This window comes from Alligator sinensis, unplaced genomic scaffold (assembly GCF_000455745.1).
Source record: "Alligator sinensis unplaced genomic scaffold, ASM45574v1 scaffold708_1, whole genome shotgun sequence".
Classification (NCBI taxonomy): Eukaryota; Metazoa; Chordata; order Crocodylia; family Alligatoridae; genus Alligator; species Alligator sinensis.
In genome coordinates this window covers 376361-400468 of record NW_005842183.1, presented here as the reverse complement: position 1 = coordinate 400468, position 24108 = coordinate 376361, and the positions used below count along the sequence as shown (strand labels likewise).

Here is a 24108-nt window from a genome sequence, read left to right as displayed (position 1 = left end):
CAGCTCCAGGCCTTTAAGGAAAAAAAACAACCAAGAAACACCCCAAACTCACTGTTCCTGCAGGGGCCTTGAGGCTTCAGGGGGCTCGTGCAGAGCCCCTATGCAGTGCAGGGCAGCGGGGAATTGCCCTCCACCAGCAGGAGTGGTGAGTCCAGGGGTTTTCTCAGTTTTTTTTTCTTAAAGGGCCTGGCAGCACCCAGTGAGTGGGGGCTTTTTTTTCCCCAAGTGCCAGGAGCTGGGGCAGGCAGGGCAGCCATTGCCGGGCTGGGAGAGTAGGGGGGATAGGCCTGGGTAATTCGGAGATTCGGCAGCAGCCAAATCTCCAAATCAGATTCGGCCAAATCAATTCAGGACAGTGATTCGAATCACCAAATCAAATTGCTGTCCCCTGAATCAGCCAAATCCGAAGCGAATACTAGCCACTTGGCACAGACCTAGTCTCCAGGTCCCTACACTACTTCTTACTTTAATCCCAGCAGTAAGCACCTTCCTCTAGCTCCACGCAGGTCAGACTGCTGTTTTTGCCTCTTGTGCAAGGCTTAAATATCTCCTGGCTCCACCTCCTTCTGAACTGAGGGCACGTCAGAAGGCCATTACCTAATGAGCTGCCACCTGCTGGTTATCTGGGGCTCTGGAGCTTTCTAACTACTGCCTCACTCAGGGGTGGGTGAAATAAAGCCCGTGGACCAGATCTGGCCTGCGGCGAGTCCCTCAGTCCCCTGGCCCAGGTACAGTCCAGCTGTGGCATGTCCTGCTGCCCCCCAGACACACAGCAGGGCTGGGGGTGCTCTGTAGCTGGATTTCCTTTCTAGGCAGCCCAGGTGGCGGTGGCTTCTTCTGGCTGCTGCTGCTGCTGCTGCTAACCCCAGCCCTGTAGTACCGGTGGGGACCCGCGCGGCACAACCTTGACCCCGTGTGCCCCACGCCTGCTCCGGGTTCACCTGCCTGGGCTTAGCAGCAGCAGCATGGGACAAAAGCTGTTGCTCAGTGCAGGGGAGAAAGCAGTCACTCCCCGTCCTGCTGCCGGCAGTTCCCTGCTGCAGCGGCCCAGGGCCCGTGCTGGGCTGCCCTGTGTCTGTTCTGCACTGCCACCACTGCCCTGCTGGGCAGCCTGGAGGTGGCAGTGATGGCAATGGAGATACCGGAGTAATTTTCTAGGGCTGCGCACTGCTGGCAGTGGTGGGGAGGCGCCACAGGGCACGTAAGCTCTGGGCTGTTGCAGGGCGGAGGCTGACCAGCTCAGGGGGGCACATGTGGGCGTCCCATGCACACCCCACCATACCTACAATCCCCACAACCACACCCTCCCCCGCACACAATCACACACCCCACAAACTCCACACCCTCCCCCAAACACACCTCCCACACACACACACACCTGCATGCCTCTGGGGGGGAAGCCCCGCTCACTGCTATGCGCACACACACCCCACCCCCACACACACTCCCCCAGCCACCCTCTCTCTCCACACACCCCACAAACCCCCATACCCACCTACACACCCACCCACACATCCCTACAAACCCCCCATACCCACCCACCCACATCCACACACACCCCCAAGCCACATACACATACACACACAAACCCCATACCCACCCCTCTGTACCCCCCACCCCTCCACACTCCCCTACAATATATAAGAATAAGACTTCATTTTGAGCTATTATGCAGTCACCTCTACGTCTACCACACAAACCAGGACAAAAATATTTTTAAAAATAAAATTAAAATGTTATTGTCAATGTTTGCTTTTTAGTATATAACGTGTTTTTTTTTCTGATTCTAAGATGGCAAACCCCCCTCCCAAAAGGAGAACTTCTGGGGACAAGGGGAAGGACTTCCGGTGGCAAAGATCAGGGGTTAGGAGGCGGGACTTCCAGGACCCAAGATGGTGACCAGGGGGCGGGACTTCTGTCAAGGGGCGGGACTGCCCTTGTGGTCCTTGACAGCTATTCTCAGTAACAGGGCTTGGTCCCTGTTACACAAAGTCCTAGAGCGTAGCAGTATTTAAAACACATCCATCTCTGCAGTATTTTGTGCCGGTTAGTTTAGGCAGCTCCTCAGTCAGTAGCTTGCTTTGGTGAATCCCATTCTGAGGTGCCTGAGCCACTGTAGGAGGAGACCAATTTGGACATTATTATTCCACTAAGTAATTAAATGCCTAAAGCTCAGACATCACTACACTGAATGCTTAACATCCACATGGATCCCTGTTGTGGATCTAACTTCCCCCCCTTGCATCCAGGATCCCCACCTGTAAAATAACGATAACCATATTTCACAAGGATGTTGTGAGGAAAAACAAAATTATGAGATGAGCTGAAGGCTAAGTGAACATGTTATACCCAAGGCCAAATTTGAGAGCATGGGAACTTTAGTCTTTAGTGGAACTTTAAAGTTATAGATTTAACAGAAACGCAGAATTGAGCTCTTATTTTCATTTATAATTACAGGCAGTCCTGGAATTTACGACACAATTGGCTCCTGAAAACGGCGTCTTAAGTCAAAACGCTGCAACTCAGAACCGGTTTTCCCATAGGAAACAATGTTATAAATGGGGGATTGGTTCCTAAACCAAGGCCTGATACCTTATTTTCACCAAAAATAACCCAGAATTTTATACTCAATCAATTATAGATGAGTAATGTAGCTACATTAATGTATTTATATTGTAAATAGCAATCATATTGACTTGGAAGGATCCTTTGAGGTGACTTGGCTAGACTTTTTGAAGGGCTCTTGGCTGGAGTCTTCTCAGGAGTCTTGTCTGCAGGTTTTTCTGGAGTCTCGTCTGCTTTCTTAAAGAAGGTGTCCAAGGAAGTTTGGCCAGATGTTCTCCAGGGAGATGGGCGATGCAGTGAACTTGTTTGCCGGTATGGCGTTGCATCGGATCAAGCGCTGTAAAGTTGAAACTGATGTCAGACAGTTGAAACAGGGCATTTATAAACTGTAAGTGTGAAACGTTGTAACTCGAAACATCGTAAGTCGAGGATGGCCTGTAGTCCTACTGACTTCAAAGACATTTGCCCCATGTAACTTTTGTAGGGTTGGGATTTGTTTGTGAATTTTAATTGACATGTCATTTATCTCTTGATGCCTGTACTTCAAAGAGGACATTATTGTTTTTTGTTTTAAAAAATCGCGTTGTCATGTTTTCAGCATACTGCATTATCAAATAGGAAATCACAACCTGCAAGCCTACGCCAGCTTAACCCATCTGCTGCTTTATTTCTTGAGTTAAACATTCAGAATGAGTCCTGCATGCTCTGCACACCCAAAACTCCAGCTCACGTCAGGCTTTCAAGGGCAAGGTAATCAGGTACCATCCCCAATATGGAGAACCTTTAAAATCATCGCTTTGATTCTCAGTATTTTACAAGAAAATAAAATAAATACATATGAAGGTTTTTATAACATACAAGAGTGGCCTGTTTTGTTTTGTTTTTTTTCTGAATAGAGTTTAACTATGAGGGCCTTTGCAAAAACACAGCCCACTCGAAATAACAGCTCTGCTGGGTTTTACGGACTGTAAACTGTGTAATTTAAGTCACCTTTTCTGTGATATGCTGCAGTGAGTACAAGGCCCCCTGGTGGACTGTGGAAAAAACACTTTTTTCATTTTTTAATGGTTTTAATTAGGAAAGAGTTTATAGTATAAACATAGTATAAACTGGATACAGGTAGAGCAACTCGTAAAACTGGACATCATCCTAAGCAAATATCCAACAATAACAAGTTTATACAATGTATATAACCATAGGTAGTTAGAAGGTACCTACCCATATCTAATATCTCAGTGCACCTTTCCTATTAAAATGAAATCTTGCTGTAAGGCAGTTTTACCAGGGTAAGCAGCACAGAATCAGTCCCTTTGTGCTCAAGAAGGAACAAAACAAAGCGCAATTCGTTGCGGTTTTTATATCTGAATTCCTATCAGCTCATTAACGTTAAGTACTGTCAGATAAATGGATAAGCACAGAAGCCAACAAGAGTCAATAAAAGATTGGGGAGAAGGAAATGAGGTTTTGCCCTTCAGAATAGAAGAAGGAGGGAGGGAGTAGCTAAGGGCAGGCAAACAGGACAATTAAAAGAGCTGCATATTTACAGGGCTTTATGTTAGGTGAAGCAAATGCTTCTCAGGCGTGGATCTGCTCACATACTCCCACGACACAGAGAACTATGTCAGCAGTCACTTTGCTGCTGGAATGTTGGAAAACAGGAGCAATCTACTGTTCCTCCAGGTCTGGCATGAGACTAACACCCTTAGCTCATGAAAAATGCAATTGCTAGGAATCTGCAAAAAGCTTCAAAAAGTGAGGGGAAATTATGAGATGGCAGGTTCTGCAGTACCAGGTAATAATTCATGACAAAACCCAAAATGAAGATCAGAGAGAGACACTTTCACAGGAAACCTATGTTCAGAGAGTCCTGGAGCACAGGCTCCTAAATCACGCTGCCCATAGATTGGCAATGATGAGAGGAAGACAACAAAGGGCAAGATCCTGACCTATCATACAGTGCACGTGGCTTCCAGCCCTCTTGCTTTCTCAATGAATCGTTGGAGACCCATACACTTGCCAATGAGTTTGCTACTTTAAATTATATTCCTCTTAAAGCTCTGGGTGCTGATCTGCAGTTTTATTGATCTGACTATTATCTTGCTGAACAGGTTCTGAAGGCAGTTATCTTTCAGGCAACTATGGGCTACTTTTCTGACGCTGAAGGTAGAAACAGGCATTAATGACTACATTATTTAATGCAGATTTGAAAGTTTGGAAGCTGTTCAGAGACTGCTAGAGCTTCAGGACTTATTCTATACAATCATTTAAAATTATGGGGGAGGGGGTTGTATTTACAATGATAATGATTTGGTAATTCCCAGATACCTAACCATTCCCTTTAGGTTACCTATTTGCACTTGTCTGTCTTAATTGCCTCTATCCTGACTAGCTGTTGACACATCATCTAACCAATATTTGGGAAACTACACCAATTGCCTTGTACTAAAAGCTGCACAATAAAACCCAGGGTTATTTTGCAGAGAACAGCTTTCTTTATAAAGCTAGCTTTTAGTATGGACTCATGTTGGTAGAAAGTTTTCTAGGGTCAGTTGCTAATAGGCCAGCCCATCCTAAGAGCCTCCTTACTTCCTTTGGAAAAGGTTTCCTAAACAGTTCCCTATTGGGAGGCTCACATATCTTTGCAATGATCTTATCTGAGTTGTTATAATGCTGTGTGCCTCAGTTTACCCAACTAGCTTTTACATGGAGGGGGAAAAGTTAAGAAGGCCCCTGCTGCTAAGAGATCAAGCAACAAGACCAGATGGAGTTACAGCATCAACAGGATCTGAATAGCTTTGCTGACATATCAACCACAGTGAGATGGTCCCTGACTTTCTGGAGGCTCCAGAGAAGCTGCAGAAGATAAGCATGACAATGGGCAGAGCAGAGTAGACAAGGAGGATGTCAGCTCCTGGCTAGATGGCCTGAACTCAGGGACTAGTAAAGTAATTTTCAGGTACTCAGGGCTGTGCAGGCTGGACTGGAGATCAAGGGACTCCTTAATCCTAAAAACAGGGCAAGGACTTCTTGTTCTGTGGCCTTTGCTCCAATACATGTTTTTATTGGAGAGGAGCTGTCGTTTTGCTGCTTGGAACTTGCAGTTGCACTTGTTCTCCCCAACAAGAGATGAAGTCCCTTTCTCAGGAGCAGAACTGAAAGCTAAGTCCTTGAGTCAGGGCCATGGAGCAATCAGGGAGGGTTGGGGACTGAAAAGCCTGTGGAAAGGAACCCAAGTCCCACCCTCCTGGTCTACAAGCCATGCCTGGGGTGGCCTTCAGGGGGCACACTCAGAGACCAGACAAGCTGGGTTGGGATTTATTTACCCACCAGCTGGGTTGGGATTTATTTACCCAACTTTGAGGATCACTGCCTTCGGAATATAAAATGCTAGGTATTATTATTACACATATTTTTGATGGACTGAGCCCTTAGTTTTAGATTTCATCCAACAAAACATCAGTACTTGCTGCAACTGAGCTAAACATTGATTTTTTTTCATTTGATTACAGTTCCAAAGAAGCATTGAGTCAAACAAAATATGTATTCTGAACAACATGTCTTGTTTCAGCTTTTTTGTAAGGCATAAATGGTAAAAAAAAGTTAAAAGTTTGAAGTTAAAAGTTTGAAAGTTTTAATTGATTCCAGCCATGTTTAACATTTTTTAATGTTTTAGAGGTTTAAATGTCAAAGAAGAAGGTTTTGACTTGACTGCACTTTCATTTCCTCCCCAACTGTAACAACTCCACAAAAATTACATGAATTAATTAAATACTGCAGTCTACCTGAATATGCATTTTTTGGTGAAAGAAATTGCCCCCTCTGGTACTAGCAATATTCAACGTTATGTCAAGCAACTCCATGCTAAAGTAATTGGAGAATTTGAGCTTGTTGTTACTACATTAATGATTTGCTCTCCACATCTATGGCTCTTGGATACATTCCAAAATACCAGTGGTTTGGCAGTTTGGTTAGGAATAAAGAGCAACAGCTTGAAGTCAACCTTGTAACCAGGTACAGGGAGTTCCAAAATGCCCCAAATGAATATTTATTTCATTAAGGAATGTGGTGTCAAAATGGTAGATTAAAAGATCCCTTTCAGGATAATGACATCACTGTCTACAGAAATGCAGGGGGGAAAGTTTTAATGTTAAAGAACCAAAACTTCTAAACATATACTTGGATTTTACAAAAAGCTTTTGACAGTGTCACATCCCATTCTCATACAAAAACTAAGTGGCTGTGACTTAGATAATTACACGGTCAGGTGGGTGGCAAATTGGCTAATGGGGAGGTGGACAGGTTGGTCTTGACCTGGAAAGATGTGGGCAGTGGTGTCCACCAAGGCTCAGTCCTCAGACAAGTGCTGTTCAACATCTTCATCAGTGACTTGGACAAGGGCGTGGAGAGCACACTGTCCAAATTCACGGATGACACCAAATTATGGGGCAAAGTAGACACACTGGAGGGCAGGGAATGGATTCAGGCATATTTGGACAGGCTGGAAAAGTGGGCAGAACAAAACAGGATGCAGTTTAACAAGGATAAGTGCAGAGTACTGCACCTGGGGAGAAGGAACCACCAACACATATACCGATTGGGAAATGACTTTCTGGGCAGCACAGCAGCAGAAAGGGATCTCAGAGTCATAGTTGACTCCAAGATGAACATGAGTAGACAATGTGACAAAGTGATCAGTAGAGCTAACCACACTCTATCATGCATTAACAGGTGCATCGCAAACATGTCTAAGGAGGTGATACTTCTCTATGCAGCACTGGTAAGGCCACAGCTGGAGTACTGCATCCAGTTTTGGGTGCCACACTTCAAGAGGGTTGCAGATAACTTTGAGAAGGTCCAGAGGAGGGCTACTTGGATGGCTAGGGGCCTGCAGGAAAGGTCCTACAAAGAGAGATTGAGGGACCTGGATCTCTTCAGCCTCCGTAAGAGAAGGCTGAGAGGGGATCTCGTGGCTGTCTACAAATTCGTCAGGGAGGGAGGTGGGGAGGGGGAGCAGCAAGATACAGGAGATGCTCTGTTTACCAAGGCGTCCCTTGGAGTAACTAGAAACAACAACCACAAACTGACAGAGAGCAGATTTAGACTAGACATTAGGAAGAACTTCTTTACAGTAAGGGTTAGCAGAGTCTGGAATGGGCTTCCAAGGGAGGTGGTAATCTCCCCTACCTTGGAGGTCTTTAAGAGGAGGCTTGACAAACACCTCGCTGGGCTCGTCTGACTCCAGCACTCTGTCCTGCCCAGGGCAGGGGGGTTGGAAAATCTATGAAATCTATGAAATATCAAAAACTGGAAGCTGTCTCAGGAAGCTTTGTTTCACCAAATATTCATAGTTTTACTATGGTTTGTCTTCAAATTAAAAATAGGACAACGCGCCAGCATTATTAGATTTCCTATCTGCACCTCATACTAAGGATCAGCTCTAGCTGTTCTTAAGAAACATTTAAAGTATAAAACATGGAACAGCATAAATGAAAATCAGCTTCCTTATATAATTGGATATATAGGTCTGGATCTACAGCAGTGTACATTCACAAAGGATCTACTCCATTATTTCAGATGTGCCTTTATTCTCCAGTTACTGCTTCTCAGAATCAAGTCTTTTGACTTATTGTATCCTTCCCCATTTTGCTCTCACCATACTGCCACTTCTACTATTGATCTTGCAAAATGTTGCAGCAGCACTATACAGAATGCCATCTGCAAAAGAACTTTTTGTAATTTAAGTGTTGAAAGAAAAACTCTCCAAGTATGAGGCAGAGGAGGTGGGATTACTTCAGATTATTTCAATATCTCATTGTCTTGCCAGTTGGGTAATGAAGGCCTTTGAGGTGGGGGTGGGGCAGCCGGGTGGGGAGCCTGAGCCCACAGCAGACAGCCCGCACCCACCCCCATCTCCCATGGGCTCCACTCCAGCTGTACCACCATCCAAGCCCCATCTGGCAGGTTTGGGGGGCACAGGAGGCTGTGGGTAGGAAGTGAGGGCCACCAGCAGGGCCCAGGAGGCTGTGGGTGGGAAGTGAGGAGCACAAACAAGGCGGGGGGGCATGGATCAGAAATGAGGGGCACCAGCAAGGATGGGGGGCAGGGGCTTGGGAGTGAGGCACACTAGCATTGGCAAATGCAGGACACCGGCATATCAGGGCTGCTCAAGTGTCACAAAGCAGTGGAGAGGGGAGGGGGGACAGCCATAGCTGGACCCACGTCCTGATGAGTGAAAGGGGTGAGGGCAGCCCTGATTTTCCATGATAAAAAATCCAAAATCAAACACCAAAATTTGTAGGTATTTAGAATTTATTTTATTATAGCGATCGAGGCACTGGTAGGCTTCCAAACTGCTTTAATATTATAAATGTATCAGTAAAACATTGTGTTCAACTGATACTTATGTATATAGTGGCATTTCATTCCAATCACAGAAAAACACGGATCAGCGGGTGTTAATCAGAGAATCTGTGATTTTTTTTATCAGAGAATTTGGCATTTTTAAACAGACAAAACCAGGATCCCTGCTGATCAGCAACCTTAAAACAGACATACAAATTTAACCAAGGAGTGTTCGGTGGAAGAAGCTGGTGTACGTGTTATATGTGCATCTAGCAAGGTCACTAGAAAGCATCAAGAATGAGTTCCTGTTGCGGTAGCTGCTGCAGCTGGCAATACCAAATGCAGTGGGAGAGGGGTGGACTTGTCGACATGCAGAGTCCGAATTCTGGGAACTCAGCTACAAAATTACTTCAGCTGTTTGACCACCAATTTCTATCTGCATCACAGCACTGCGCACCAGGTTGGCCTGGGCACTGGGGAGGAAGGCTGTTCTCAGTGATTCTTAACAGTCAGTGGTGCAGACCCTCAGCAGTCGGACTGCTGGTTGTTCCATTAACTTCAACGGGAGCAGAATTAGGCTAATGCTGCATGGTTACTCCAAGAACAGGGAAATTCCTAATAGCCTGCTCCACCTTCCTGCTAGAGAAGTAATATCCAGCTGCGCAGTTCTTTCATTCTTCCCTGTTGGCTTGCCTTGGCATACACCAGATTACACCAGATTCCCTGGGAAACTGCCAGAAAAAGACTTTGTTTTCTATAAAAAGGGAGATTCTCCTTTACTGGTCCTAGAGGCCAGCTTTTAACAAGGGCCTCTGTGAGTGTTTAACCCTCTCATAAGTGATAATCCTTGCATTTAAAATAACTCATATTATTTGTTTTTAAAGAGACTTCATGATACACCCTTTCAACTACTTGCCCTGTACTTGGATCAAAGTAAACTCCTGGATTCCTTCCATCCACTAAATTTGCAATTCTATTAAAAAAGCAATCAAGTTTGCCTGACCAGATATATCCCATGTAACCCCATGCTGCCTCCTGCTCAGGATTTCATTATCCTCCAGATAGTTAGTGATTTTATCTTCTTGCTCCCTCCATATTTGTTTCAGGCACTTCACTAGAAATGTAAATTAGGCTTGGAGGAGAGTAATTGCTGGATGACTCCTTTTCATTTCCCTCACTGACAGCACTACCTTGGATTTGCTGGCCAGGGAAACACCAATGTAGATTGTATGACCCTTTTAATGTGCCTTTCCTGCCTTGCCAATACCAAAGAAGCATAACGCTAACAAGTACATTAATTTGCCCTTTCCTTTATCAGTCTTGAGCCTAAAAGTTTAGCTTTCCAGATCAATAGCGCTTATGATGTCTGGGGAAGCCGGACCGTCATGGGTTATTTCTCTTCTGAGTTCTATTGGCTCTCCTGTACCAAGCCCTCCTTCGTCGGTGCTTTCCACTTGGAGGCACTGAGTCAGCAAAATACTCTGGTATGTGTTAGCCTTTAAGCACAAGTAGTGTCAGAGTCAGACACTGAATCAGGGCATGTGTTGTCTTCATGGCTTTCTTATTAATCTTCCTAGTTCTTGCAAATTCGAGATTCAAAATCAGAAAGACAAATTATTTGCCACTCTTGTCTGTAATTTTCTGAAACTACACATCCCACTCTCCTCATTTCAAACTAAACTCATAGGCAAATACAGGCAGTCAAAAAGTCTGAGGCTGAATTGATTCAGTCTTTGCACGTTAGTCTAAGATGCAGAGATTGAGCCGATAAGCAAATGAATAGACATTCACTTTTGATTTAGGAAATACAGCTGCATGCCTGCAGTGGCTCAAGCCAGGGGACACTAGAGCACAGCTCTCTGGCACAAAGCCAGCATAAGCTGTAGGTTTGCTTCCTCTTCCTGTTGCCCCTGAGGTCTCTGGGATTTGCAATCCACAATTACAGCAGCAGGACTCTGCAGAGTTGCTCATCACTTCCTTTTCCTGCTTCCAGGTGCCTCTGGGATTTGTAGTTCACAATTGCAGCCAGCACTACGTCAGCCAGAAAAGCAGAGCAGCTCTGTACTTGGGGGAAGGCGAGTTTAACCCCCCTCCCTGGCCCCAGACCCTAGCCAGAGTTTGTCGGGGGGAGGGCAGTGAGCCAGTAAGCCAGCCCTCACTGGTCCAGCTAGGGAGCAGAGCCAGCCCTGCTTTGTGGAGCAGACACCCAGCCCAGGGCTGCAAAATGCTGGGATGCTGGGGGACTGTGATTTAACTTGAACCAGGAAGGGGTCTGGGACAGAAGTTCCATAAACTTATTTCACCTAAATCAGTTAAGTCTGATACTGTATTCAACCAGGTTTATCTTAAACCAGTTTCAGCCATTTTGAAACTGGTTGGTGCGCACTGAACTTCTGTTCTGCTACAGGTTTAAACCAGTTTTGGATCACTTAAACTGGTTTATGTGTAACTTCTGTCCCTAGCTCTAGTGAAGTATGAGGGAGTAGGTCTCAGGACAATCATTTTACAGTGCACATACTATCCCCAAATTACAGGTTTCACACAGAAAGTCAGTCAAGGGACTTTTCTTGCCTTTCGTATACTGTTTTCTTTCTCTAGTTCCACCTCTGTTTCTTCATTCCTATTCTAGTCCTTTCATCCTTTCATCTGACCTTTAGTCCTTTCCTACCCCATTTCTGTTGTCCTCTTATTTAATCTTATATTTTCTCAAAATGTAAACTACAGGCACAGCTTCTCGATCTCTCTCCACTCATTCACATCTCTCCTTCCTGACTTTCTTGTTCTCCTCCCATTGTCTTTAATTTCAAGCTATCAATTTTGTATTCCATTGTTTTTTTTCCCTGGTATGTTGATCTCTACTATGAGTTTCAGTCCTATCTGTAGTTTTATTTTCTCTCCTAGAAATTCTGGTATTGCATAGTGTTATAGAGGAAACAATTTTCCTGTCCATGAAAATGTTCAAGATTTAAAAAATTCTTCCTGTTTCAGAGGGATGAAATAGAGGCTTTTGTAAACGTTATATGAGAAGTGAGGACTTCTATCTATCCCAGTCAAGGGGATCAGATGGGATGTAGAAGATCAGATTTGATTCTATTTGCTCTCTTCTTGATTCAGAAGGACTTGAACTTGGATCTCCCACAGATACAGAGAGGGGGCTAACCATGGCACTGCTGGCCCTTTTGCATTAGGGCTCTTTTCATTTCTCATCAGAGGTGTTCTGTTAAGTAATTATATATTCATTGGGTCAGAAATAGACTTATAGCTTAATGGCTACAGACGTTCCCATGACACCAGCAATGCAGGGACTTGAATCTACATTTTCTGCATTGGCACCCTAATCTGCCGCTGATGCTTCCTCTATGTGAATGTGGGAATGGGAAGCCTTTCCCAAGGGAAGTGTCATTTAAATGGATGTACTCCTGCAAAAAAGTGTTGATTTTGGCCAAAAAAGGGTAAAAATTCCCAAAGGGCTCTACTTCAAAGAACATAGACCCCCCCATTGTCTCTTTCTGAGATAGGTCAACTAATGGGCGCAGAATAGAATGGGTTTGTAAAAACAGCTCTGCAACTAACATTCCTCTGTTTCTTCTTATGTGGCCTCCCTGTAAGTTGAGCTCCATCACCTTTTGGGAAACATAATCAGGAAACAACACATTCTCAAGCTGTCTCTAATTTTTCCTCTTCTGTCATTGTGGAAGTGGGTGGTATGTCACTGCTGGAGGCAGACATTTCTGCTGACACTGCTCATGCCAAGCTCTATATGAATGAATTATTTGCAGATTTTGTCTGTGCATATGATTATGAATTTCCTTTTATGGAAGTTTAGCAGAAAGAGTGATGTTAATCACAACTAGCCCAAGGATTGAAAAACATGGTTCAGGCACCAAGAGCAACGGGTCTGGGGCACACAATGTGTTTTGGCTTTTCTGCCAGCTGTAAATAAAGTCTGTTATGCCAGTACCTTTATTCTCTGCTCTTAGGGGATAGATGGTCTCTCTCTCTTCTGTGTTGCACCCACTGATGTACCATGTTGAGGGCATGCCCTTGATATGACTCCTTCAAAGTGTTGATTGGCATTAGGCCCTGTTGGCTGCTTCTAAGCTGATTCCAATTTGATCCATATTCTTTATTATTTTGTTTACTTGATGTCTCTGCCTTTTCCCACCCATCACATTTAGCTTCTCCTCACAGGGAATTTTAATGAAGTTCCTACCAGGTATTCAGGCCTGTCAAACTATGTATTAGAAAGAGCTGCGCTTTCTTGGGGTGGGATGTTTTTGCATGCTGATTGCTGAATTGACCAGAAAGCTGTTGTGCAATGAGGTGTGCTGAAATCATTGCCCCTGTCAGATGTCACAGAAGCAATAGAGAGACCATGGCAAGGTCTGCCAAGCCAGAGCCTCCAGTTTCATAGTTTCATGTACTACTGGGCTGAAGACTAGCCTGTTACAGTCATATAACTCACCACGCAACCAAATAATTTTTCAGAAATACAATTGGATTTTTTTTAATGTTGCTTTTAAATTTGCATTCCTATTCTGTATGCTGGTGAAAGCCCGATCACATTCTTTGATAAGCAGAAGACAGGTGCACCACAGGCACAAAGTGATTATTGACTATACAAATCTATAGTCATTCAAGCTCTGCTCAAGCTTCTGGAAGCTCTCTCATTTGCACTGGTCGTGACTAACACCTCAATGCAAGTATCAGTCTAATTACTGCCATGGTAGAAATGGAGATCTATCCTACTGATAATGCACACATACATGACCAGAGGGGTATGAGCTGTTTTTGCTAAATCTTATTTAATCATTGGTTGAGACTTCCAAAACAATGGGAGAGGATGGTGTTATTGCTAATTTTAAAAATTAAATTTCTAACTAGGGACTCTGCAGTCCTCCTTTGGAGTTAGGCATTTTTATGTAGTTACTCTTGTTTTCCCCTATTTTTCATTTTTCCTTTGTTCATAATAAGAGGTTTAATAAATAATTAGAACAGTAACATTGGAGAGGATGTTTAATTCAATTCTCTATATTTATCTCAGCTTTTAAGCGCCACACACACACACACACACACACACACACACACAGCGCCACACACACACACACACACACACACACACACACACACACACACACACACACACACACGCTATAATGACGAATCGTATGTAAACTTAACTTTCTCTGTGGAGTGGCTTTGTGTTCTTGGAGTTTTTTAGATGCATTACATCCTAAAATTATAAATTGGTTATTTTTCTCCATCACCGGAATAAACTAAAGGCATATGCATTGGTATCAGCCTTCCCATTTGAGAATCTGAGGTGCAAATTGGTATATAACATGCCACCTGTGAAGGGATGACTAGCTTCTTCATTGACGAAACTTTCACAGGGAGCACAAAAAATGACGGTTTCTCATAGTTTAATTACCAGAGCATTGGAGTTTGCCAGGTTTTTGCTTTCCTGGAGCAAAATCTAAATGGCAGCATAGAACAAAAGTGTCATTAGACATGCTATGACTGTCTCTGGCATTCACTGCTTTTCTTTACCAATAAGCATCAACCTTTATCATGCATCTACGCTAGTAATTTTTTGTAACCTTTGTGAAATCTCATTGTGAAACAAATACATCTTCTAATCTTAAATGTGATCAAATCCAGGCTGATACAGCAATTTTCCAGCATTTTTAAGCTATAAATGCTGGGTCTGGATCTCTTTCTTTATCACAGGATGTAAATAGCTCTGTAAGAACTTGTTCGTACTAGATCCAAGATTTTGCTCATCATATTCCCCCAGTTTGGATTGATAGGGTTTGGCCCCTTTCCTCCATGCAGACAGACCAATTAAGGTACTATTTCATATTAGAAAGTTGGCTGCACTTGTTCCAGTTGAGAGGCTTTTCAATTTCCATGGTGCCTCACAGACAAAGAGACGTGCCAACATGACACAGAGAAAAGTGAGAGTAGAAAGTGAGGTGGACAATTTCCTTCATTTCACTGAAGACTCTTTTTGGCTTAGATGTTACATAAAATCTAGTGCAGCTACTAAGGTGAAAAGTCACCCTTCTTTTAGGGGTTCCGGAGTTAATATTGGGAAACAAAACCACAATATGAAGAGAACTGACTGTCAAAATGAAGAGGTCAAAAGTTTATTGCTGCATGATCACAGAGGCTAGGGATAGAAGTTACAAATAACCTGGTTTAAGTGATAAGAAACTGGTTTAAACCTGTAACAGAACAGAAGTTCAGTGCATAGAAACCAGTTTCAAAGTGGCTGAAACTGGTTTAAGATGAACCTGGTTGAATGTAATATCAGACTTAGCTGATTTATGTCAAACCAGTTTATGAAACGTCAAGTTAAATCACAATCCCCCAGCATCCTAGCATGCTTTGCAGCCCTGGGCTGGGCTGTGCTGTCTGCTCCAGAGAGCAGGGCTGGCCCTCCCACTGCCCCTCTGCTCCCTAGCTGGGGCAGCAAGGGCTGGCTCACTAGCCCTCCCAGGCAAACCCTGGCTGAGGTCTGGGGCCAGGGAGGAAGGTTAAACTCACCTTCCCCTGAGTACAGAGCTGCCCTGCCGGCTTCCTTAGTGCTCGCTGTGACTATGGACTACAAATCCCAGAGGCACCTGGAAGGAGGAAGAGGAAGTGATGAGCAACCCCGCAGAGTCCTGCTGCTGTGATTGTGGACTGCAAATCCCAGAGATCTCAGGGGCAGCAGGAAGAGTAAGTGAAAACACCTTCCAGGCTGTGTTTATAATTTTCAGTTTATAGTTTTTTCAGAGAAAGAACTATTCTTGTTCAAGCTTTTATGTATTCAATGCTACTCCCTCCCCCCCCGCCCTGCCCCGCCCCATGCCCAAGCAGTCCCTCCACTCCAGCAGGGAAGGGGAAAAGCCATGGAGTGGCTGGCAGGCTTTTGCCTTGAGCCACTGCAGGCATGTAACTACATTTCCTGAATCAAAAGTGAATGTCTGTTCATTTGCTTATTGGTTCAAACTCCGCAGCTTAGACTAAGCTGCAAAGACTGAATCATTTTAGCCTCAGGCTTTCTGAGGGTCTGTACTTAGCCAGAATGCTCATATTGCAGCACAGGTAGATCTGGATCTAAATACTGGTGTCCTAACGGTGCACTGTGTTCATTTCAGCTGGCCTCTATGCACAGGCTGTAGAATTTCCCAAAGAGCTGGCTGAAAGCATCTCGTTCAAGAAGATATTTAATCTTGTTTTATAGGCTGTAAGTGATGGACTCTATCACCTGCCTTCATATGCTGTTCTAATGCTTCACTGCCCTTAGAGTTAGCACATTTTATTTCAAGAGTGAATTTGTCTAACTTCAGCTTCAGCTCTGCTTAGGTCTGCAAGATTGAAAAGTTCCCCATTGTTATAAAACAAATTATGACCATTTAACTAGGCAGCTTGGATCATTCTCTTACAGTAACCTGGCCCCTTCCTCATTATCCCAACATTTTTTGTGTCATTTGCAAATTTAGCCAGTAAAGATTTCTTTAGATCTTTATCTAGACCATTGATATAAATATTATTACACATCAGACAAACAATCACTCACTCCAGGATCCTGCTAGTAATGGCCCAGCTACTGATGTTTTTGCATTTTGAGACTTGGCATCAAGTCAGTTTTGGGGTGCTTTGTTACTTCTATTTTATGTTTTATCGTGGCTTTCTTACACACTTAACCAAAGATTTTTCTTGACCAAAGTAACTCTTGTGCACTTGTGAAAATATTGCTTTTATAATTGAGTAGGCTGTTTTGTTCCCATTTTTCCTAGCACTTCCCACTCTAAATTTATGTTCCTAGTCAGTTATACAGACAATTTGTTTTAAGCTTTGGGAAACTGGCCCTTTATAAAGTTCCATTGTGGGTTAGTTCCCTGGCCCTTTCTGGGTAGAGCAGCCTGTCATCGTAGGGTCTGTTTCCCTGACCTCTGATCATGCGCGTGGCTCTTCTCTGGACTCTCTCAAGCTTCTCCACATCCTTTTTGAATTGTGAAGCCCAAAACTGGACGCAGTACTCCAGCTGCGGCCTCACCAAGGCCGAGTACAAGGGGAGAATGATGTCCCAGGATTTGCTTGAGAAGCATCTATGGATGCAAGCCAGCGTTTTGGTCGCTTTACTAGCCGCAGCATTGCATTGCAGGCTCATGTTCATCTTGCGGTCAGTGATGACCCCCAAGTCTCTTTCTTCCATGGTGCTAGCCAGCATAGCACTGCCGAGCCTATAATCACCTTTTATTTTTAAAAACAAAGGTTTTTAGGTTTTTCTGGCTGCATGAGATGTCCAGCAAATATAAGCTGATAGAGGTCATCCATGACAATACTGTTTTAATTCATCTCCATTATGGAAAGATGTTTAAGAAGCATTTTGTCTTGTTCTCAACTAAGTTTTAATGCTATATCCTTACAGAACAAGTTGTATCCAAAGAACAAGTTGTATCCAAATAAACTTGGCAAATATACACCAATATGTGGAACATTCCCAGGATGTTACAGCTGAATGCAGGTATTAAAAGAAAGATCTGAACAAACACATAAACATCCTTCTTCCCTTTATAACACTAGAAGATAACTGCTACCAGAGTACATTTTATTCCAATGACCTGCATGTTGGATAAGTGCATATTTTGCAGAGCTGCATAGGACAATGACAAAGTACCAATCTATTGGGTGTTTCTGACATTCTAACAGACTCTGGTTATCTGCATAGAAACTTTCAGTCCTTATGTCTACTTCACACCTTAAATGTACTCTGTTTAACTGCGTAATAGAAAATGTTGAGGAATCCTCAGTGTCAAGACCCCTAAAGCAGCCCTGAATTGACTGTCAACAGCAAGACTACTATCAGAGGCATAAGGTGCTCTCACACAAATATATGAGCCTTAATGAATCAGGAAAAGCTTCCAGCAGACTGTTCCTGTAGTTAATAGGCATTGTTTCCATTGAGTTTGGGCAAAAGCATACTTCTAACAAGTACATAACTTTTTTCAGTCCTAAGGCTATGCTGTACCGTAAATATAATTACTCCACTGCTGCTCTTCAGCCAAATACTGAAGTCCTTATTTAATTCTTACTTGAGCAATATTGTTCTTGACTCTACTCTAGGTGAGGACTATGTCTTGTTAGATGAACATCCAAGATGCCTAGCCCCATATTTCCAAAGAAAAAAAAAAAGAGACAGATATTTTAGCTTAGGTATCTCTGCAGTTCATGGTACCCAGTAATAGTTCAGCAACCTAATTTACCTACCAGGTGGTCTATACTGCCACGACTAGAATGCTTCCTGCACCTGAGCTGGTGTAGGTACCTCAAGACTGCACTGCATTGTTCATGCAACTATTTATGAACATGAGCCACAAATGCGATGTCGCAGCTGGTAAAGCAAACAAAACTCTAGCTTGCATCCATAGATGCTTCTCAAGCAAATCTCAAGTTGTCATCCTCCCGTTGTACTTGGCCTTGGTGAGGCTGCAGCTGGAGTACTGCATCCAATTCTGGGCTCCACAATTCAAGAAGGATGTCAAGAAGCTTGAGAGAGTCCAGAGGAGATCCACGTGCATGATCAGAGGGCAAGAGAACATGCCTTATGATGAGAGGCTACAAGCTATGGGACTCTTCAGCCTGGAAAAGGGCAGGCTCAAGGGTGACTTAGTGGCTGCCTATAAGTATATAAGGGGTGTACATCAAGATTTGCAGGAACGCCTGTTCACCAGAGCATCCCAAGGGATGACAAGGTCAAACGGTCACAAACTCCTCCAAGACCATTTTAGGCTGGACACTTCTTTACTGTCCGAGCCCCCAAGGCCTGGAATAGACTGCCTCCAGAGGTGGTGCAAGCACCTACTCTGGACACTTTTTAAGAAACACTTGGACACTTATCTTGCTGCGATTCTTTGACCCTAGCTGACTTCCTGTCCCTGGGGGGGTGGCTGGACTCGATGATCTTCTGAGGTCCCTTCTAGCCCTAATGTCTATGAAATCTATTTCTCTGTCTTTCCATGCAATCAGTAGTTACTGTCTAAAAGGATAGTAGTAACGGTCATGACAGCAGTTCTCAAACAGGATAAGACCACAACTTGTATCTGCAGGACTGCCTAATCAAGAGTCTGGTTTTCAATTAACCCAGCTAGCAACATAGATGACCTTGCTTCTGTTTAGTTAGGTTTTAAAATTAATTTCAAAGAGGAACCTTTTATCGGTTGTGGATTCTTTGTGCTTGGGAGCAACACCTAACACCTGGATTGGAATAGCACACCTCAGAGAAAAAGGCAAGAATTTAAGCCAATCTTCAAAGATGTATTATTCTCTCTGAACTAAGGTTGGATGCTTAAAATGATACTTGTCTCTTTATGTGATTGTAAGGCACTGCAAAGTATTTATTCTCAGCAGCAGTCAACCATGCCTTTTTAATATGGCTCAATCAGTCGGAGCATTTAAAGAACATTAAAGGCCAGAAGCATCAGGGCTGGAGAAGAGGTTATAATAATTCAGCTGCTGGCACTTCTACAGTGTCACTTAGACTTGCTCTAAGCAGGATGATATACAGTGGTGGTACAAACACCTTAGCCCTCTCTACCCTACATTTATCACAATTCCAACTGCATTCATTGTAATGGCAAGAAGTTTCTCCAGGCAAGGCAGTGTAATCCAGCAAGCATCTACACAGCTTTACTTTCCAAATGAAGGCACAACCAAGTGTTTAAAAATAAATAAATAAATACAAATGATTCTTTACAATGGAAAATAGCACCACTGCTGTAATCAGTGGCTTTCTATATTCTTAAACCTATCAAAGGGCATACCATTATCTCCAAGTCAGTTAAAATACAATGCTGTATTCCCTGCCCCTCAGCTTTCAAACAACCCCTCCAACCTTGCCTAACTCAAACTCGCCCCTCTCCACTGACATAAAATGGGATGCTTAACAAATCAGTGCATCTCCACTGCCCCTACAGCCAATACACCCACAACTGACCCATCCGAGTCCATGGATCCTACACATGCCTTTCCCACAATGTGATATAGCTGATCCCATGCATCAACTGCCCTCATGGTAATTATGTGAGTAAAACTAAAGAACAACTACACGCCAGAAGGCACTTGCACAGGAAAAACATAAAGGACAGAGATGTGCATATGTCAGTAGGAATACATTTTTTACAGAACCACAATACCCTTTCTGACCTCACTACCCTTGTGCTCGAGGGAAATCTGAACACCTTTAAAAGGCAAACTTGGGAACAAAAATTCAAAGCTGGCTGGATGCTAAGTACAGACAGTCAAAAAGCCCAAGGCGGAATCGATCCAATCGATGCAGGTTTCTCTAAGCTGCGTAGACTGGACTAGTACTGAAGAGAAGTCATGCTCACTCTTCAGTTGCAAAAGGAACACACAAGCCTGAGCTGGTGAAGCCAGAAGGCAGGGGGCACTCAAGCACACCATCCAGCCTGCTGGCCATTGCTGAGCCAAGCCAAGTGGGGGCCATCCCTGCTTAGCTGTCTAGCATATGCACCAACTCCCTGGTCCCCATGCCAGCCCCCAAGCGGGGCATCTGCCCATGTGAGGGAAGCCCCATGCTTCAGGGGGTTTTCACTGCCCGGGCCTGGGGTCCCCCTGAGCTGGTCTGACCAGCTGCGGGGAGCACTGCAGCTGGGTGACTTCCTCACCCTTGCATGGCTGGGCCAGGTGCTCAGTTCCTACCCCATTTCCCTGCTCCATGCAAGTCTCTGACCCATAGAGGGAGGGGAGGAGTCCCCTATCTTGGAGCTGGCCCACTGGATTTGGGCATCTGCCCATGTGGGGGGAGCCACATGCCTCAGCCCTGGCCCAGGCTTCCCCTGAGCCCTAGTCTGCCCAGCTGTGGGGATTCCCTCCCTCCACTGTGCGGTGGGGCCACCTGCTCAGCTCCAGCCCCTGTGAGTATCTTACCCACAGTGGGGAAGGGGAAGGAGTCCCCCATCCTGGTGTCAGGGGTGGGGCTAAGCAGCCATCCCAGCTGCACGGAGTGGGGGTGGGGAATCAACCTTGGCGCAGGGCTCCCCGCATCTGGGCAGTCTCCGGTTAAGGGTAAGCCCAGACTGGGGAAACCCCCCAGGGCATGAGGTTCCCCCTAGGTGTGTGCAGATGCCTGGCTCAGGGGGTGGCACTGGGAAAGGGGACTCCTTCCCCACCTTCTCCTGGGATGCCAGGGGGCTGCAAGGTAACTTGAGTCCGGAGGGTATCTGGGACAGAAGTTCGATAGACCAGTCTAACCTATACTGATTAGATCTGATACTACTTCCACTCAAGTCTATCTTAAACCAGGCTTGGCCATTTTGAAAACAGTTTATGTGCACTGAACTTCTGTTCTGTTACAGGTTTAGACGGGCTTCTGATCATTTATACTGGTTCAGGTGTCATTTTTGTCCGTAGCCTAAGGATCAAGGACTGAACACCAATATTGATATTTTGACACACTATAATCTACTCAGTTCCTGAATTTCTTCCTTCACAAAACAGGTATTAATGAGTGACCCCCACTCCCTTTTGATGGGCCTTGATCTCCCAGTAATCAGCTTCTTTTCTTCTGCTACTTGTTGGTCGGCTGTCCCTGGGAATTTCCCTCCCTACTCCAATTTCACAGCTCTACTCTCTGCTCTTTACTTTTGCTGTGCTTGCTTCCCTCCTCAGACATGATGAAAAATGTTTTGCATTTGAAAGCTTGTCTAACTTTATTGCAATCATGCAGTTGGTCCAATAAAAGATATCATCCCAAATAAATCCTTGCCCCTAACATAATTCCTGGACCATCATGGCTATAACATCACTCTAAGACTACCAAGGCTGTTAAAAGTGGATAGCAAACAAAGCATACAGCTGTATTATATCTTTTTGGTATGAAAAGCCAGGTAAGATTGCATCAGTTTCATTAACTACAACTCATGGGGGGGAAACCTGATTTCTATAATATAATCTGTGCCAGGTATTAGTATAATGTTTTATCTAAGTATAAGAAAGTAGGCAGAGATATTAGAGGCATTTGGATTAATAAAAGATACCCTGTACCTCAGAAGACTATGGGTGATACAGACAGCAGCAGCCTAAGAATTGCATATTGATTGCAAACAACTATGAATTCAGGGTGGTAGAGGTTCCAGAAACAAATACAATGTTGACTGCTTTCCATCCCCAATGAAAACACATTGCCTACTGCCCTATAGAAATGTCAACACTGGGAAAAGGCAATGACAGGCCTTGTGATGCATAATATAAGAAAAGCTGATGATCCGTGGTTTCAAAATTCACTAAAATAATCAGCAAGACTATAAGCAAGCGAACCTAAAAATAAATGTACAGTTGTGAAGCACCATCAGCATTTATACAAGTCCTTTTGCTAAACTGTGAACGTCTCAAATTACACTGAAATGTTTTAGCAGAATTTGCTACAGTGGCAGGGAAAAGATCACACACTGCAGAAACAGATGATTAATTCAGTCATTCTGAGACCTGTTTGAAAATCACTGACATTCAAATATAGGTCTAATGGTTGCGGTCTCATGGATTTAAAAGTCTGTACCTACAAATATGGCAGAAGTGCTTAACAGCTTAATAAACTGGCAAGCGAAAAATTATCTAGCGGGAATGCCAGTTCTGCGTCTCACAATCTGAGTTTGTGATTAATATTGGAAGGGTGCTCTGAGCGTCTGGTGCAGCTGAAGAGATTAGAGGTAGCACATAAACACATTTGATCTCCTCACAACAGGTCACCTTGGGAAGGTCTTTGCATCTCAAGAGGGCAGAAGGTGTTTTAGAAAGATGCTCATCCTAATCTTACAACACTGGTGGAAGAAGAGTGTATGAAAAATTCCTTCTGAGAGAAATTCTTGTGCCAAAATTTGATCATTTGGCTTCCTTACACAGTGCCAATAATGAATCAGTCAGAAGCAAGCTCAGAAACAAAGGCTGTTGCATTTTGTGATTATTTGTACTACTAGTCATCCAGTCTTAGACCTAACTGCCTACTTTTAATGCATGGTTGTCTACCTGTTTTTAAATTTGTGATGCTTATAATTAAGATGATAAATCTGAGTGTCAGTTGGTATGAACTGATCCAGCTCTCTATGCTAGTTTTAATGGAGGATCAGACTTTTCCGGCACCTCACCATTCACACAGGAAATAACTGGTGACTATCACTTTCTGGACAAGACAAACTTTTTATTAGGCAAAGCAGCATATGAAAAGCGCATTTATTTTAAACACACATCCCTATAGCAGTGGTTCACCATTTTAGACTCAAGTAACTCCCTGTTAGACTCAAGGCATGCTTCAGGAAATGCCAGCACTTTGCTTTCACTCATTTTTTGCTTACAGAAAAATGAAAGAAATTCTTCTGTTGCTAAGAACTCAGAAAGACCACAATAGAGCAAAATGTTTTTGATACCATAGATTCCCATTTGAGATCTCTGGTTTTATCCTGTAAATCATGTGCAGGTGTTTGCATACCTGACAGTGCTGATATTGCCCAGAACCTTTAAAAGGCTCCCACAGCACACCAGGATGCTGCACCACCCGGGTTGAGAACCACTGCCCTACAATAATACTAACAGCCAAGCGTAATACTAATAATCAATAACTAATAAGAATACTAATAGTAATACTAATAGTAGTACTAATAGCTGCTTTTATTTTGAAGTTAAAAGGATGCAGCGCTTTATTCCCTAGTTATACCTAGCATCATTTTAATTTCTCCTTTTATATAAGAAGTTCAGATTGCATCCTGTGTTCATAGTTGTGTCATGATGTGTTACCTGGAGAGCCAATTTATAAAAATTGTAGGTTTATTTTATTACAAACTCCTTGGCGTAAGAAAAAAAAAAAGACCCAATACTAACCCATGCTGGAATGGATGCTGGAAGTGAATGGAACTGGAATTTATATGGAACTGGAGTGACACCTGGCGATGCGAACGAGTGCTGCAAAGCTGGAAAAGAGCTGGATGATAGCATTGCCTGGGACAACTTCTAAGCTATTAAGAAAACACGTCTCTTCTCCCTGTAGGAAACATTGACAAGGATGCAACAACAAAATCCTTTAATGATCCAGGACATGTACACATACAAAAAAAATCAGGCAATCACCAGCAGCTCTTACCTGCTGCTCTTTAGCAGAAGCTACAACCACTGAGGCGCTGAACCTCTGGACTCAGTCTG

General features: G+C 43.8%; 1 long non-coding RNA gene across 1 annotated transcript in view; it reads right to left on the bottom strand.

Annotated features, from left to right (window-relative positions):
- LOC102369391 overlaps positions 1-24085 on the bottom strand; it is a 26959-nt gene extending 2874 nt beyond the window's left edge. The window contains exons 1-2 of the long non-coding RNA XR_324139.3: positions 24050-24085; positions 23791-23950 (exon numbers count right to left, since the gene is read on the bottom strand). This is a non-coding gene — a long non-coding RNA (uncharacterized LOC102369391). The remainder of the gene's footprint in view (positions 1-23790; positions 23951-24049) is intronic.
- Between the last annotated feature and the right edge of the window lie 23 nt (positions 24086-24108).